Source organism: Melospiza georgiana, chromosome 2 (genome assembly GCF_028018845.1).
Source record: "Melospiza georgiana isolate bMelGeo1 chromosome 2, bMelGeo1.pri, whole genome shotgun sequence".
In the NCBI taxonomy this organism is placed as follows: Eukaryota; Metazoa; Chordata; class Aves; order Passeriformes; family Passerellidae; genus Melospiza; species Melospiza georgiana.
This window is the reverse complement of record NC_080431.1, coordinates 104670103-104685338: the sequence shown is the minus strand read 5'-3', so window position 1 is coordinate 104685338 and position 15236 is coordinate 104670103. Positions and strand designations below refer to the sequence as shown.

General features: G+C 39.9%; 1 protein-coding gene across 1 annotated transcript in view; it reads left to right on the top strand.

Annotated features, from left to right (window-relative positions):
- The first annotated feature begins 5070 nt into the window (after nt 1-5070).
- ADGRG2 (adhesion G protein-coupled receptor G2) overlaps nt 5071-15236 on the top strand; it is a 56426-nt gene continuing 46260 nt past the window's right edge. The window contains exon 1 of the mRNA XM_058045482.1: nt 5071-5140. The gene's annotated coding sequence lies outside the window, so the exon portion shown is untranslated. The remainder of the gene's footprint in view (nt 5141-15236) is intronic.

Genomic DNA, 15236 nt, shown 5'->3' with positions numbered 1-15236 from the left:
CATTTAATGTGGAACCATTAAAGCCAGTGTCAATTTTCAGAGGTTAACAGAGCTTTTTTTGTAAAAAAAGATTTAAAAAAAGAAAAGAAAAAATGTGAAATTTTCCCAGAATGAGAATTTCCCTGCCAAGATCCACACAGACTTACTTTTTATGGACAAGTTACAACTCCTTTAAAATGTTTATTTAATGGAAATATAAATGTCAGTACAATTTAAAGAGAGTGAGTGCCATAAATAGAGAATTGAAAGGTTTAATTGTCCTTTCCAGGTGTTCTCTTCAGAATTGCTTTCCTTGGCAACCCTTCCTTGTAGTTTCCCATAATGTTGATTAGCACCTTGGTCTGGGCTTTTGGGCATGTGAGCCTTTCATCACACTCAAGTTTTTCACAATTTGAGGATCGTTTTCCTTTGCTTGGCCAAAAGCATATTTTATTCTAAGGGAAAGCAGTGTCAGCAGAAATTCCTCTCACAGTGTGACAGACCAGCTGAGGCTGGAGGGGACCTTTAGAGATAGTCCAGTCCAAATTATTGCTCAGAGCAGGGGCTGCTGCAACAGTTGCCAAGGATCATATCTGGACTTCTTCTGAACATCTCCAAGGGTAGAGACTCCACAAGCTCTCTGGGCAACGTGCTTCAGTGTTCAATGACTCTCACCATAAAATATCCTTTTCTTATGTTTAAATGGCATTTCTTGCATTTCAGTTTGTGCTCTGTTCACCTTGTAGTCCAGCAGGTAATAATTCCTCTTGGTTTCACAGAATGGAGTGTTGCATGAGCACATTTACAGAGGGAAAATTATTGAAGGCCTGATCACCCAACAGAACACAATGCTTATCCTGTCTGCTGCATATAATCATTCACTTGTCCTGTAAGGTACATGAAATTTTGTCAAAGAAAAGAGTATCAAAGATTTCTCATTTCTTTTGGCCTCAATACTTAAGAAATTTCCTCCACCTTTACCCCATTTTGGAATGTAAATGCAATAGGGACACTTAGTGGAATACAGTCTGACAGGACATGGCTGCGTGTGTGTGCAAGCAGGTCAGGCTGCAGCATGGAATTCAGCAAGGCCAAATAACATGGGGAATGTAAATATCACTTGCCATCAGTAATGATACAAGTAGGGAAATGCATATTTCATTGGTGAGTTGAGGCTTAGAAGTTAATCACAGAGACACAGTTGTTTTTATTATTACTGTTTTAAAACCCTTCCTGGACCTTCAGTAAGGAATATTACATATTTCTCTTTTTATGAAGAAACTACTACAGTCAAGAGAAAATCTTGCCCTGGGTTTTGTACTCAGTATTTGACAACATGGGTAAAATCACAGCAGGATAGACTAAACCTCCTTATTTAATGATTACATATCTAAGAGATTTCTTTCATACGTTGGCTCAGTTAACATTCAGCAAACACTACGCTCATGGTACCCACACCTATGTGCTACTTTCTGACACAAGAATATTAGTAAGTAGTTATCCTATTGGAATGTTAGATAGATGTATCTACTCCAAGGACTCTTTTGTAAGATATGTATTTATTAGTCAGGAACAAATTTTTATGAGAGGCAGCTGTTTTTCACAAATCAAGCTCTCAACTTTGTGCCTGATATGTGCAGTTTTAAGATTAGGTTTTGGATCCTCCTCCCTTGATACATTTAAATCCCTTCAGCATCACAGTTAGTCCATATAATTTCCTTATCCTAAAATTGCTCATTTGTTGTTTATGTCATTGTAATGCTAAAAGCAGAAAATAGACTGAAGGACACATGGATAGTTTTATTTAATCTCCAGTGCTATCATCAGTTAAAATAAAAGCCCTAATATATTTTTTACTTAAAGAGCTGCAATTTACATGACTGATAACTAGTACAAGATATTATAGAACAGGAGTGATTTTCAGGAAGGACTATATTTATACATGAAACAGAGAAGTGTAACCATTTCAACTGTTTTTTGTACCTTCAATCAGTTTCTGGAGTTCACAGAAATATATCACATGGTAGAGAAGAAGACAGAACCCCACAAAATCAAGACCCAGGGAAATTATCTCTTTTGCTTTGTTTTTTAGACCTATTAGATTTGACATAAAACATACTATATTAATGCCATTCACTGAATTAGTCAGTCCCCTAAATTTATGCTCCCTGGGGTCGACCATATACACATCACAGGGCAAAGCCTCCCAATCCTGACAACTAAGAAATAGTGAAATCCTATCAAGCATCTTTGTGAAACAACAGCTTCAAACCTTCACAGCATAAATGAAAAGGGAAACAGACCTTACTTCTCCCACTACCTCCACTCTCCTCTTTATCTTGTCAGTTACATGTTTTTTTCCTACCAAGACATGTATTATATAATTAGAACAAATTACATTTGGATACATAAATTCTAAACATGAAGTTAATACTGCAACATGTCAGGGTAATGTCTTATCTCCCTAGGAAACATATATACATACACAAACACAAATAGAGAAAGAGTTTAAAGTAGTAGTAGGAGTAGGAGTAGGAGTAGGAGTAGGAGTAGGAGTAGAAGTAGTAGTAATAATAATAAATCCCAAACAATTTAGAAAAAATATTATGAAATTAAAGTTTAGATGAAATTAATGTGAATTTAGTCACTGTCTTTTTTGGAGTTGTTTGTAGGTTTCTACATTCAATCTTGTTGAACACAGGTGAAAATAAAAATCCTTGAAATCCAGTATTTTCTCAGTAGGTAAATGCATGGCCAGACTGGATGTCAACACCACTTTTTGGTATCTGTGCTCCCATTTTTTGGAGAGTCCTCCAGATCCAGAAAAATTAATTTTATTTAAGATATTTTCATATAATCATTTTGTTTGGGGAGGGAAGATTAGACTCCTTCTCTTCAGGGAAGTAACATTTCCTTAAACCTGCATTTATCACCTGTTGTTCCTACTAAACCAGCATTCAGTATTGCAAAAGCACAATAAAGGAGGCATTGAGCAATCTGAATTAACGTAACCTTTTTTTTTTTTTTGGTGTTTTCTCAAAAGCATGAAAAAACTAGTGGGATTGAAAAGTTCTTTGTTACTCAATTATCCATGCTTGTTCCTCAGACCTGCTCAAGTGTGTGTTTTCTTGGTAAGTGCATAGGAGTTTGCCTTTGGCTTCTAAAACTGCCCAGATCCAGTGTAGTCCTAGAACTGTATAGATGGCATAGACGGCTGCTAAACAGAGCAATACAAATACACTGAGTATTAAGTTCTTTACTTAGTTTTTAGGTCATTACAAATCAGTTTCTCTATGTGTTACTGGACAACACGCAGTTGCATGCAATACACAGTTCAAATAAACAGAAATATAAATTCAGTGTTTTCCTTTTGTAAATTGCACACCAAATCCTAGTAAATTAACTTGGTCTGAGTGGAAAGAGAATAAGTATGTTGAAATAAATTCCCTGCCTGTAATTACATTTCAGCGCTTGAAAATTCAGCAACTGGCTGATTTGTACCCCAAAATCATTCATCAGAGGTGTTAGATAGACAGAGGCAGCCCTCCATTTATCTGTACACCACTTTCACACAACAAGCAACACAGAAAGCTTCCTCACCCTGCACTACCAATGGGTAGGGCGTCCAGGAGTAACCTGAATTTCAGTTTCCAGCCTTGTTGAAACTTTTAGCCTTTCTGAGAAGACATCACTAAGCCACATCGGTAAAGAACAATTTCTGTGGACTTGTCAAAAGAGCACTTATACAGAGTCACTAGGTAAATAGACAAATGATATTCTTATGCACTGCATCCTTAGCACTAACTTTAGGACAATTTTTCTTTTCTTCCTCATTGACCTCAGACATCCAGATCAGAAGTGGTTATAATTCTCACAGGTGATTTAAACTGGGAAGAGAACAGAGTTTGTGTTAAGCCTTTGAGGAAGTGAAAGATGTTCCACTAAGCCAGGCAGAGAAAGAAAAATGCCTCCTGTTTTTTTCCTATGTGAGGAACTGCAAAAGCACTGGCCTTGTGTCCCACTAAATGCCAGCTGCAAAGTATCCGAAGGCACCACTGATCTAAACAAAATGAAACAAGCCTCTTTATCTACCCTCATTTCTTCCTTGTAAGTATTTCCCTACAAAACTATGCTCATCATGTGGACTCATTGCATCCTCAGGAAGACCTGCTGTCTGGAGTTCCTAGAATTTGTCCCTGTCTTATCTTTTCAGTAACACTGAGAAGAATTGTTGCCTAAAGCTCCAGCCTTCCCCTCTGGATGTGCTTTCCTCAGCTATGCCCTGGAGCCAGGCTTTCTTCTCTTTTCAGCAGTGCCTAGGTACCAGCCTACATGCAAGGAGCAGTTCCTAAGCATTTGGTATGAATCATTGAAAATCCTGCCTTTTCAGAATATGCTTCATTCCAAGCAATTGAAAAGCGGAAGAGGAGTGCCACATCTTCAGCTTTCTGCCATCATGGTAGTGAAGCTCATTTACACCACCAATAAGCTGAAGGGACTGAAGAAATGAATCTCATTGAAATGCAATGAAGGCTGCTAAATGTGCAAAATCTGGGGTAACACTAGGGGTTAATGAAATGAAGTCTCTTTTAAAGATGAAGTAAACTTTCTGAGAGAGAAGGCTGGTTTAACCCTGAGCACGTTGCCCACCAAGGAACGTGGAACAGTGTATTCTCAGGGGTAGCTCCTGCCCCCGAGCTGGCCGTGAGCAGCCACCCAGTGTCCCCAAGCCCTGTCCCAGCGCTGTTCGCCGGGCCGGCCTCACGCCCCAGGCGCTGCCGCAGCGCCGGGACCGCGCCCGCACCCGCGGGGCCGCGGGGCGGGAGGGGCCGGGCCGCCGAGCCCGCCTTGCTGAGGGGCGGCTCAGCGGGGGCCGCTCCCGGGCGGCTCCGCCGGCCGCCGCCGCGCCGGCTTCCCTCGGCTTTTCGCAGCACCTCCCTCGGCTGCCTCCGCCCCCCGTCCAGTGGCTGTCCCAGCTGCCGGAGCCGCCGACGCGCCTGCTGTGCCCAGTGCTGAACGAGCGGCGCGGCGGGACGGACGGGACGGGACGGGACAGGACGGGGCAGCACAGGACGGGGCAGCACAGGACGGGACAGCACAGCAAGGACGGGACGGGACGGACGAGACAGCACGGACGGGACGGGCGGCCGCCCGGCGCCAGGTGAGCGGCTGCGGGCATGCGGGAGCAGAGGCGGCCGGGGGCGGCGGGGCTCCCGAGAGCGGGAGGGACGGGCAGCGCGGCGGCTGCGGGGATGGGAATCGCCCTGAGCCGGGTGTAGCTGAGCGACTCCGCGGGGCCGGGCGGCGGAGGTGCGCGGCTCCCTTGGCATGGGCTTTCCCGCCGACTCTTCCCGGAGGGACGAGCGGGCTTAGGGCGGGGAGGTCCCGCAGGGGCGGCGGTGGTGGGTGGAGGAGCGCAGGTCGGGGAGCTCCGCGGCTCCCGCTTAGTCACGGATCCTGCCCTGTGCTGGCCCTGCGGGTCTGGCCCGGCCCGGGGGCTGAGGGGAGGCGCCGCGGGCGGGCCCGGCCCGTTGGGGCTCGCGCCGGGCCGGTGCGGGGCGAGGCCGCCCTGAGGGGCTGCGGGCAGCGCGGCCCGGCTCCGTCCCGAGCGGCGCTCACCAGGTACCGCTCTCCGGGCTGCTGGTGGAAAGCTCTCCTTCAGCTTCCCAGCATGAAGGGCTTCATCAGTCAACGGCGAGAAACACTTAGTAACGTGATGAAATTGATCTAAAAAGTGACTGATTTTTGTAGAGGAGACGGTGGGGTTTGGATGCGGTCTAGACAAAGAGACAGGGTAATGTCCCGTTGGGACAGCATTGCTGGACCGAGTCGGGGTTTGCTCCCACACCCATTTTCTGTGGGAACGGGCACAGAGAATATATTCAGCTTGAAAGTTTTCCCTCTTTTGCATACAACCTGCATCAATGAAGGTGATGTCTTCACAGTCACCTTTTGTGCACAATAATTATTTCGAGCCGGAGGGGCGGGTGGGTGGTGTCTGGGGTTTTTATCATGTTCACTGGCTAAGTGTACTGGAAGCATCCTTTCTTGACTGAATTTATTTTTGCTTTGGAAATGTATAGGTTTCATCATTCATGGGTAGTATTTGTAGCAATTCTCAACTCTGTTGTTTTACTGTGTTATTTTCTTGAATTGATTTATGTGGAGACAGGGAATAAATGTTTGTAAACTAGTTCAAGACGTGTTTCTCCAGCAAATTAAATGTGTGATTGCACAAGCTTAGGCTGGTTTTGACTTCCATGAAATCACAGAATTGGTAAGGTTGGGAGGAACCACAGTGGGTCATTTGTTCCAACCTCCCTGCTCAAACGAGTTTGAGTAACGCTGAAGGTGTGTTGGAATGGGCTTCGACATGAGCCAAAATAGAATTTACCACCTCCAGATCTAAGAGATATCAATCCCAAAGCAAATTAGTTGTGTCTTCAGTTCTGTCATTTGTACTGAAAAAGTAAATCTGGTGTTATGTGTGCCTACTCAGAACACGTTCCTCCCTGTTGTTTGCACAGAGTACATCATCACCAGAAGAGAACTGCACAAGCTGATATTGCTGTTCTTAGGCTTTTGACCTTAAGGGAATTCCCAAGTGGAAAGCAGACTTCTGTAACTGTTTCCATGGGGGAAACAAGCAAAATTTGTTCCTCTGCTAGGTGACCAGTAGTGTGTTTATTGAATTAAACTAAAGAACAAAAAAAAACATGTCTTTGCTTAGGAGGATCTCCAAGTACTTGTCTTCACTGAGGTAGCACACAAAAAATTTAACGATGAATACAAATCTCTGAAGTGGAATGTTGTGAAAGAAGATGCAAGAAAGAAATTGCACATAAACAAAATTTGCTCAGATACAAATTGGGGCGACAAAATTTTCTAGTTACACTGTAAGACAATATTATGTCATTTCTACTATGGTACCAAGTGAGCTAGTGCTATTGGTGTCATTATTAATATTACTTTAGTGTCTTAAGGTAGTTCTGTAGATCAAATGGAGTTTGTTGGCATGTTCTTTTTTCTTCAGTGCCTTCCAAATTTAATGTTAAACTTCTATTTCTAATACATCAACAGAAATTGGCTCAGACTAGGGCCAGTTGGAGAGAGATGAAGGACTAGATTCCCATTCTCAAGTTAATTATTCCATTTACAGTTTTTGTGCTGTGAGTGCTCTTAGTCAGGTCTTCCACTAGTGACTGTAGAGTGCTGGCAGACTGAGAAAGTTTGGGAGTTCATGGGAGAATAACTCTCGTTAAATTTGAACAATTTTTAGTTCTTAATATGTAACATGATCACTGGCCTTGGCAAATGCAGTTTAGCTTTAAAACTGACCACTACACTTGAGTTTTATGTTTTCAATGGAATATTAGATTAGCTTATTTGAAGGCCAAAGTAAGGGTAGCTCATGCAAGTAATCTCATAGACTCCAATGTAAAAAATAGCATAAATAAGTCATGTTATTTGGCCTGAAATGTTAGCTTTGTGATAAATGATAAGTCTGCTAGTGGTTTTGTATATCTAGGTTCAGTTAAAAGCTTTGCTCTTTTCCAGATGCAAGGATTTAGAGAATATTAATTTGTTGGTAGGTGCTGCTCAGGTTGTGAACATAATTGAAGTTGATATTTTTGTTTGTTAGACACATGTTCATGATTATGAAGTTCTTACTCTTTCCAGTCATAAATTCCTGGTAGAGTTACAGTTGGGAAAGGTTCTATAATTGCTCTATGAAAAAGGTGGTCTTGTATAACTATATGGTAATTAATAGGACTCAATTACTTGGGAGTTTTGCATTCCTTTTGTGACAAAATACCTTTGGAACTTATTGTTCAGGAAGGACAAAGGGTCTTTTGTAACTGGCATTAAATCAAAGACAAAAAAATCCATATCAAACTCCTCTCTGCTTGAGTCTCATGGATGTGTCTTCAGCTGTGAGCTGAATAGTTTGTATGCCACAGGTATTTAACCTGTGAGCGCTTCCCAAATCAGATTCAGGACAGCTTTATTGCAGGTGTCGTGCAGGGGAATCCTGATACAGGATTTTAGAAGTGTGTCTGGCACTTCTAAAATCCCAAAGTCAGCATTTTCTGTCTTTTATTGATGACTTCTGTAGCACAGAAATATAAATGCTGTTTGGCACAGCAGCTTCTATAAGCTAATGCCTTATAAAAATGTGATTTTGTTGTTCTGCTCTAGGTCCTCTTCTGCTGGCTGCTTCAATACAGTGTTCCTAACAGGTCATAGAAAAAGTACAGTTAGTAACATAATGAGCTTATTTTTGTTTATTTTAAAAGAAAACTGTAGAATGTCAGTTATACTAGATAAGACAGTAGATAGAAAAGAAATACTTTATAAGTTCCTCAATCTACTTAATATACTTTTTCAATCTGTAGAATTCATAGAAAATTACTAAGAATTATCACAGTATTTCTGTTTAGTGAAATTTGCATGAGTACTTCAAGTGATGCCTTAGTTACCAAAAAGAAAACCCCCCACAAATTAAGCACTACTTCCTCATTTATGGTGTTCCTTAAAGGAATCATTGAGGAGTTAAGGTCTGAGAGATCCATCAGAAGGATTGCTGGAAGTTGTCATGTTTGACAAGATGTGACGCTTCTAGAAATGGTAGAATTAGAAAGACAAAGAGTAATGTGATTATGATAATTGTGAAAATGTTATTGTGAACACATAACAAAACTTTTCTTTTACTGATACTTTTAGTGGTCAAAATATTCTCTTAGGAAGTCCCTTTCTTTAGAGAAAAAAGGATTGTGTCTCTCTCTGCCTGGATTTATTAGACATTTAGGCATGCCTGATTGTGAATGCTGCTAAATTCCCTGTTTAAGTTCTAAGTTCCCAAGCAGACTTTGAATATCTTTGTTTCTTTTGCACCAAACTAATTATGGACATAATCTGACTGAATGGGCCTCTGATGGGCTTCATGTTTTGAAGTGACTTTGTTCCTCCATTATTTAGTCATATCACAGTCCATGTGTTCATATAAGTTGTATTAAAAAGGCTTTACTTTTTCACCCTCATCTATGTTTTGGCAAGTCAGCAATGTGGTGATGGTGGTTTATTTCTGAGAAGGCAAATTACTTTTTTATAGAGTTGATGATGGTGAAAAAAGCCATTTGGAGTGTAGTTGTACAAAGTAATTTATTTTGAGCTGATACATTTGTGGGGGTGCACACATGAATGGTTCAGATTTAAAGAAATTTTTCTGGAGCTGCTTTCAAGTGATGTACTCACCTATGTGATGACTTTCAAGTATTTATGAATGTTTGCTATTGACTAACTTGTTTCAGTTGTAGTAGTCTAACATGGCCAAGGGTACCAGCAGACACTTACATTGAACTCTGAGGAGGAGAAGTGCTAAAGGAGGCCAGAATGCTGTTCTGGCATAACCCTGTTTCTTAGAATGTCTTAATAGATGTTCTCTAAATATTTACCCCATGTGAGACTGAAGTGCCAACATGATTGCATTTCCTTAGGCTGTGTAGGGTAGTGGTGCCATATTCCAAATCAGAGTTTTGGTGGGACTTAGGAAGATGTTTGCTTCAGTGCAGCCATCCTTCCAAACTGATGAGCTTTATCTCTGTGGTACAAACTGTTAGTTTTGGTCATTGGGCTGTCGACTGAAAGAGTCTGAGAGACTGCTATAAACCACCCCCACCCTCCTCTTTCAAAAAAAACCCTCCACCAAATACTGTGCTTCTTAGCTAGCAGAGAAATTTTAATGGCTCCAAGTGCAGGATCCAACAGACCTGGTGAGTCCATGAAGTGAAGCTTCAGATGAAATCACAGTATAATTTCTTTTTTAGGGTGTTGCTATTCAAGCCAAGAGAGCTTGGAAAAGAGAGCAGGGAAGAAAAGTGTAAACTGAGCAGAAACAATTATTTACTTTTTATTTTCCTTCACTTACAGTAAGCTGAAACCTTCAGAACTCCTTTTTTTTTAATATTTTTTGTAAAGTAGGAAAATTGAAAGCATGAGCTGGACAGTCTTCTTTTTGGCATGCCTGGTGCTCACCTGACTCCGCACAGCCTGCTGACATTGTTCACTGATACAAATATTTGGGGTTTAGAAAAGTCTTTGTCCTTCTCTCTTTCTCTCTCCATCAAATCAAGTCCTGTAGCTGAATACAAAGGTTTTTGAAAACTTTTTGTGTACTTTTTCGTAGTTGTATCTCTATATACCCTTTCTCATGCTTTTATATGGCTCAAAGTGCATGCATAGTGTTCTTTTAATCTTTTCTGATGTGCCAGCCTTTGTGTGGTCTTCTACTCTGCCGAACTCTTCTTGTTCTTTCCTCCCTCCATTAAACCAATATACTTCCATCCCCCAAAGTGTTAGGGAAAATGTAAACAACCTGTCTGAAGCTGAAATCATCAGACTTGTGGCAAACATAACTACTTTTATTGCATCTCTGTTTGTTGTGCTTCACCAGTACTTTGTAAACTCTTTTAAGAGGAAACCTGCTCAGGCACTGTCAGTGAAGGGCTTTTTAGTTTGCTCTGGAATTAATAGAGGGTGTGAGTAAAGCTGTGGTCTTGAGGGAATACACCATGCAGACAAGGATTTCCTGGACAGTGTAAAACTTTTATAAGAGCTAGAGAAAGGTCTCTTGCTCATCTCCCAGGTGACAATTGGACATGAGGAGGTGAAACATTTCCAGTCTGGGTAAGAGGGAACAAATCCTGTTTGTACTTGCCCCCTGTCCTGTTTTTGCACTAGTTAGAGCACAAGTTGCTCTATAGGAGAATTAAGTACCAAAAGTGCAGGTTTTTTTGGCCCTGAGGTTCATAATGGAGAGCCATGCAATAGCATCTTCAACTCCTGAATCCACTTACACAGGCCTAAGTGATTAAGTTTGCACTTTTACATTAATCTAAGGGGAGATCTGTGAGTTGAACTGAAGGCAGACCTTGGCTTGCATGGTTGGGCATTTATAAAATAAAAAATTATTCTAGTGCCAGCATCCTGCAACAGTTGAAAGGCTAAACAAAGGAATGGATTTCTCAGAGAGTTCATCCTCCAGTTCTCTGAAGAACTCAATCAACCAACTGTGAGTTTTGCAGATGACTGATTTCTGTGCTTAAGTGGCTTGTTGCTCTCTGTAAGCCAACTTATTAAAAATAAAATATTAAATATCTTTGAAAACAGTAATGATTTATGTCTGGAGGAAGGTCCTTGAACTTGAACATATTACCACTACAGTCTTAGAAAAAAATGGTGTTTTATATAAAGTGACTAAATGAATATGGTGACTATATAGAATACAGTTTTTACAGATGTGATTAAGAAATCATGAATTAATTATTGAAATTAATGAAAACCAAATTATTATCAGACAGTAATAATCCTATTACTGTCTTCTGGAAAAACACATAAAACCCCCATGGAACAACATTTTGAACTCAGTGGTGCTACTTCTGCTGTTAAGTCAGTAAATTCTGTATATGCCAAGATTTACAGTGACTCAATAGTTTCCAACATAAGTGTCCTCCCTATTACATCTAAGTTGCTTAAGCCAAAATTTAAAAATAACATGAAAACTTCACTGCATTTTGGTTCCAGTCTGGAAAATATAAGGAGTTGATGAAAGAAGTCTACAATTTTACATTCTGAAAGACATCAAGAAGTTTTCATACCTGGGCAGTTTGATGTGTTTCTCTTGCTTGTTTTAGCCTTTTGTCACCTGGTGCAGACTTGAATAAGGCAGAATATCACAGAAGAGCAGTCAGAAGCTTGCCATTCATTATTATCCTCCTCCTAAGCTGCAGCTTCTATAAATCTGGGAAATATTGTTATTGAAATCTACAGTCTTAGTAGGGGATGAATACAGAAGATTGAATGAGACCCAAAGACCATGGATGAAATAAGTGTGGCTTAAACAAAGCAGTTTGAGGTGCAGCAGCAGACAGCATGCTTGGAATTAAATGAATGATTGTTTTGGGCCATGATTTCCAACATAAGTTTCTGTAACCAGCTGTTTATGCATTGGCAGTGAGAACCTGCTCTGGCTCAACCCTAGCATAAAAGAACTAATTGTTTATTAAATGTTAAAGATTGACAGTAAATGTCGCAGTCGAGGCGGTCACGACATAAAGCAGAGACCACAAGCAGTCTCAGTTGGTAACACTTGGCAACAGTTTATTAATGAAAATGGCTGATCTTTTATACACTTTCCAGTTGTTTACCCTTCTTTACCTTAGCTATTGGCCACAATAATTCAATACCATGCCATTGGTGAAAAGTTAGTCTGACTCCACCTAACTTTCTAAAAATGCTTCATCCAGCTGCAGAATGCTCTTATCTTCCTTCTCTCCATCTCCTTGGCTACGGCCTTGGAGAAAGCTCCTTATCAGCTTCTTATTCTTCTTACTTCTCACTCCTTTAGCTAACAGGCCCGCTGCTAGTCCCTTCCACAAGTAAATATGTATTTTCAACAGGAATTATGAAATTTGGATGTGAAATTTTTCCAAAAGTGATGTAACAAAATATGGTACAGAACACAACTGCTGTATTTATGTTTTGCACTTTCTTTGGCTTTAATCCTATGAAAATATATCTGCTGTACTGCAAGGCAAGCAGTAGCTGAAGGTAAGTGCTAAATGTCTTGATATGTCACCTATGGGTGCACACTTGGAAAGTAGTAAAGTGAAATAGCAGGGCATGAGCTAATTACTATTAATGATAGGAATTCAAACTCCTTTTTTATATCATCTTCCTGTCTTTGTTTCCACTAACCTCTGTAATTTGCAAAGAGTATGATATTAGTGCAGAACTGTGACATGTATAACACAACAGACAAACAAAAAAATTCCAATTTTTCAAAATATATTTGTTCATTTGTATTAAGAAAAGCACTCTCAATTATAGTTTGACTTTCAAATTAATAAGATGGTGTGAAATGTTGTAAGACCTGGGTGCAAGGTTACCATTGGTCAAAATAAGACACTCTTCATGGAGAGCAAACAAGACATAACAGATTTATGCCTGAGCCTTTAATTTCTATTTTCTGAATTTTCATTTTTTCTGCGGACCATAAAGAAATGTTTTATATTGTCATCTATTTCAGACACTTAGCTCTTTGTAAATAAAAACCACTTTTTTGTAACTGAGAAAGGGAAGCCAGCTGGTTACATCTTTACCTGAAGTCTGTGCACAGAATTCTTTCCCACACTTGGGTGGCTCAGTAGCTGTTGTACTGAATTAGATTTGCTTGATATACATGTGAAAATTTTTCATCCTGCTGCAAAAACTATGCACAATTATGCAGGACTCCCTGAGTCACACTATATTCATCTATTATGAAGAAGAATACAAATGTTCATTTGAACACATGAGCAAATTAATAACAAATGAAAAGAATCCCTTATGCTTAATTCTGTAATGTTCACAACTATAAATCTGCAATTACATTACTGTTCAGGATCATTAAGAATGAAGATTTAGGATTCTAATACAGAAAAGGGCTTAAATAATATTGAGAAGAACATAATGAACAAATATTTTGGAATGTATCATATGATCTTTATTTGAATAGATATGGTGAAATTGTATTTTATATCTTGCTTTTTTAATTAAAAAAGTACCAAAGATAGCAGCATATTTTTCTTTAGTAGTGTCTAAACAACTTTGTTGCAAAAATAAAGGAACACAAACATTACTTTCCCAACTCTTTTAATTGTATATTTTATCTGAGCATTGGAACAAGTCTTGAACTAGTGTAGCTGTTCAAAGTCTTGCAAAAAGTCAGTTGAGCTGACCGTGTTAGTATTTCACTTTATATTCCTGTTATCTAGATTTTATTGCTTTACCTGGGATCATTAATTTTCCTTCATAGCTTTGAATAGTTTTGGAGTTCTTGATGTGACTGTGTTCAGTCAGCAAGAAGCTCTGACTCTGTCCCTACTTGTCTTTGCCAGGCCCATCTCTTGGAGTGAGTACAATGTCAAAAAACCCCAGATGAGACAAAAACCTAAATGTACAGAAAATCTTTATTACAGCCTTTTGTTTAAAAACTGGGCAAATATTAGCAAAGCTCCCTCTGAAATGCCAGAGTTAAAGGGAGGTCCATTCAAACTCCTCAGGGCTACAGAGTGCTCAGGCAGGGCTGGAGTCAGTACCAGGAATTTCTTGGCTCCTGTACTCAAATTTAGGCTTTTGTAATGCAGTTTTTATTTCTGGGGGTGGGACACTAACATCATTGTCTAATGAGCTCTGCCAAACAAAACTAAGGCATGCCTGGTGGTTCAGCAGTAAACCTCTGTCCTAGTCAGCTCATTTCATGTGCATCTGTTTGCAGGGCTGAGGCTTAGGGAGAAAACAAAAGCAGGGAATGTGGGAGTGTTCTCAGTCATATCACATGTGGCACAAAGCAAGCAGCTTGCCTCAGAGCTTCCCAGCATCAAAGGCTGCACTCGTGGGTGCCACTGAGTACTTTTGGGCTCCATCCATTCACATTTCAACTCTTGGTGTCTAGGTGGTAGAGAAAAGGGATGCTGGAAATTTTGTTTGTTTTGTTGTCTAAATACATCACTATGGATGGGTGGTTTAGTGTACAAAAGATTTCCCCATAAAATGTATGAACAAATATGCAGCTTGGTTTTGCTTGGAAGTGACCTAATTTGAGACTAGACTGCAAAATGCAAGTAACTAAAGAAAGGAAACAGTTTTTGGATGAGCATCTCTTTTAACCCTAGGACAATTACATTGTAAATGCACAGTCCTTGAAATTGTCAGATATATTTAAGCACAACGATTTTCATTATCAGGTTCTTAGGATAATTAATTTAATTCTGCTACTCAGGTTGCTGATGGAACAACTTTATTAATACACGATTTTTAGGCATTCAGAGAAGCAAGCTGAGGACAGGTTTGAACATGTTTCCTGGGGATCTTTAGAAAGCTAGCCCACCATTGACATTTCTGGCCTTTTTTTACTTGTTTTTGTTTGCATAGAAATGTGTATATTAGGTATGACTATTGTTATAGCATATGATTTATTTTGTCAGCTTTTTTTTATTTCTTAGAAGTATTGCATGTTGCAATCCTTGAAAACACTGGCAACAATGTTGCAGTGCTCTATTTTTAAAAAAGCCATTGCTTTAGGTTTCTATGTTATGTTATTATATATTTATAATTTATTTGCACATATGTTTAATCAATTTTTAAAGTTTCAATTACCTAGCAACTTCACTGTTTCTTAGTTTAGTCCTGTGGCACTTCGCTGGCAGAGTTCAGCC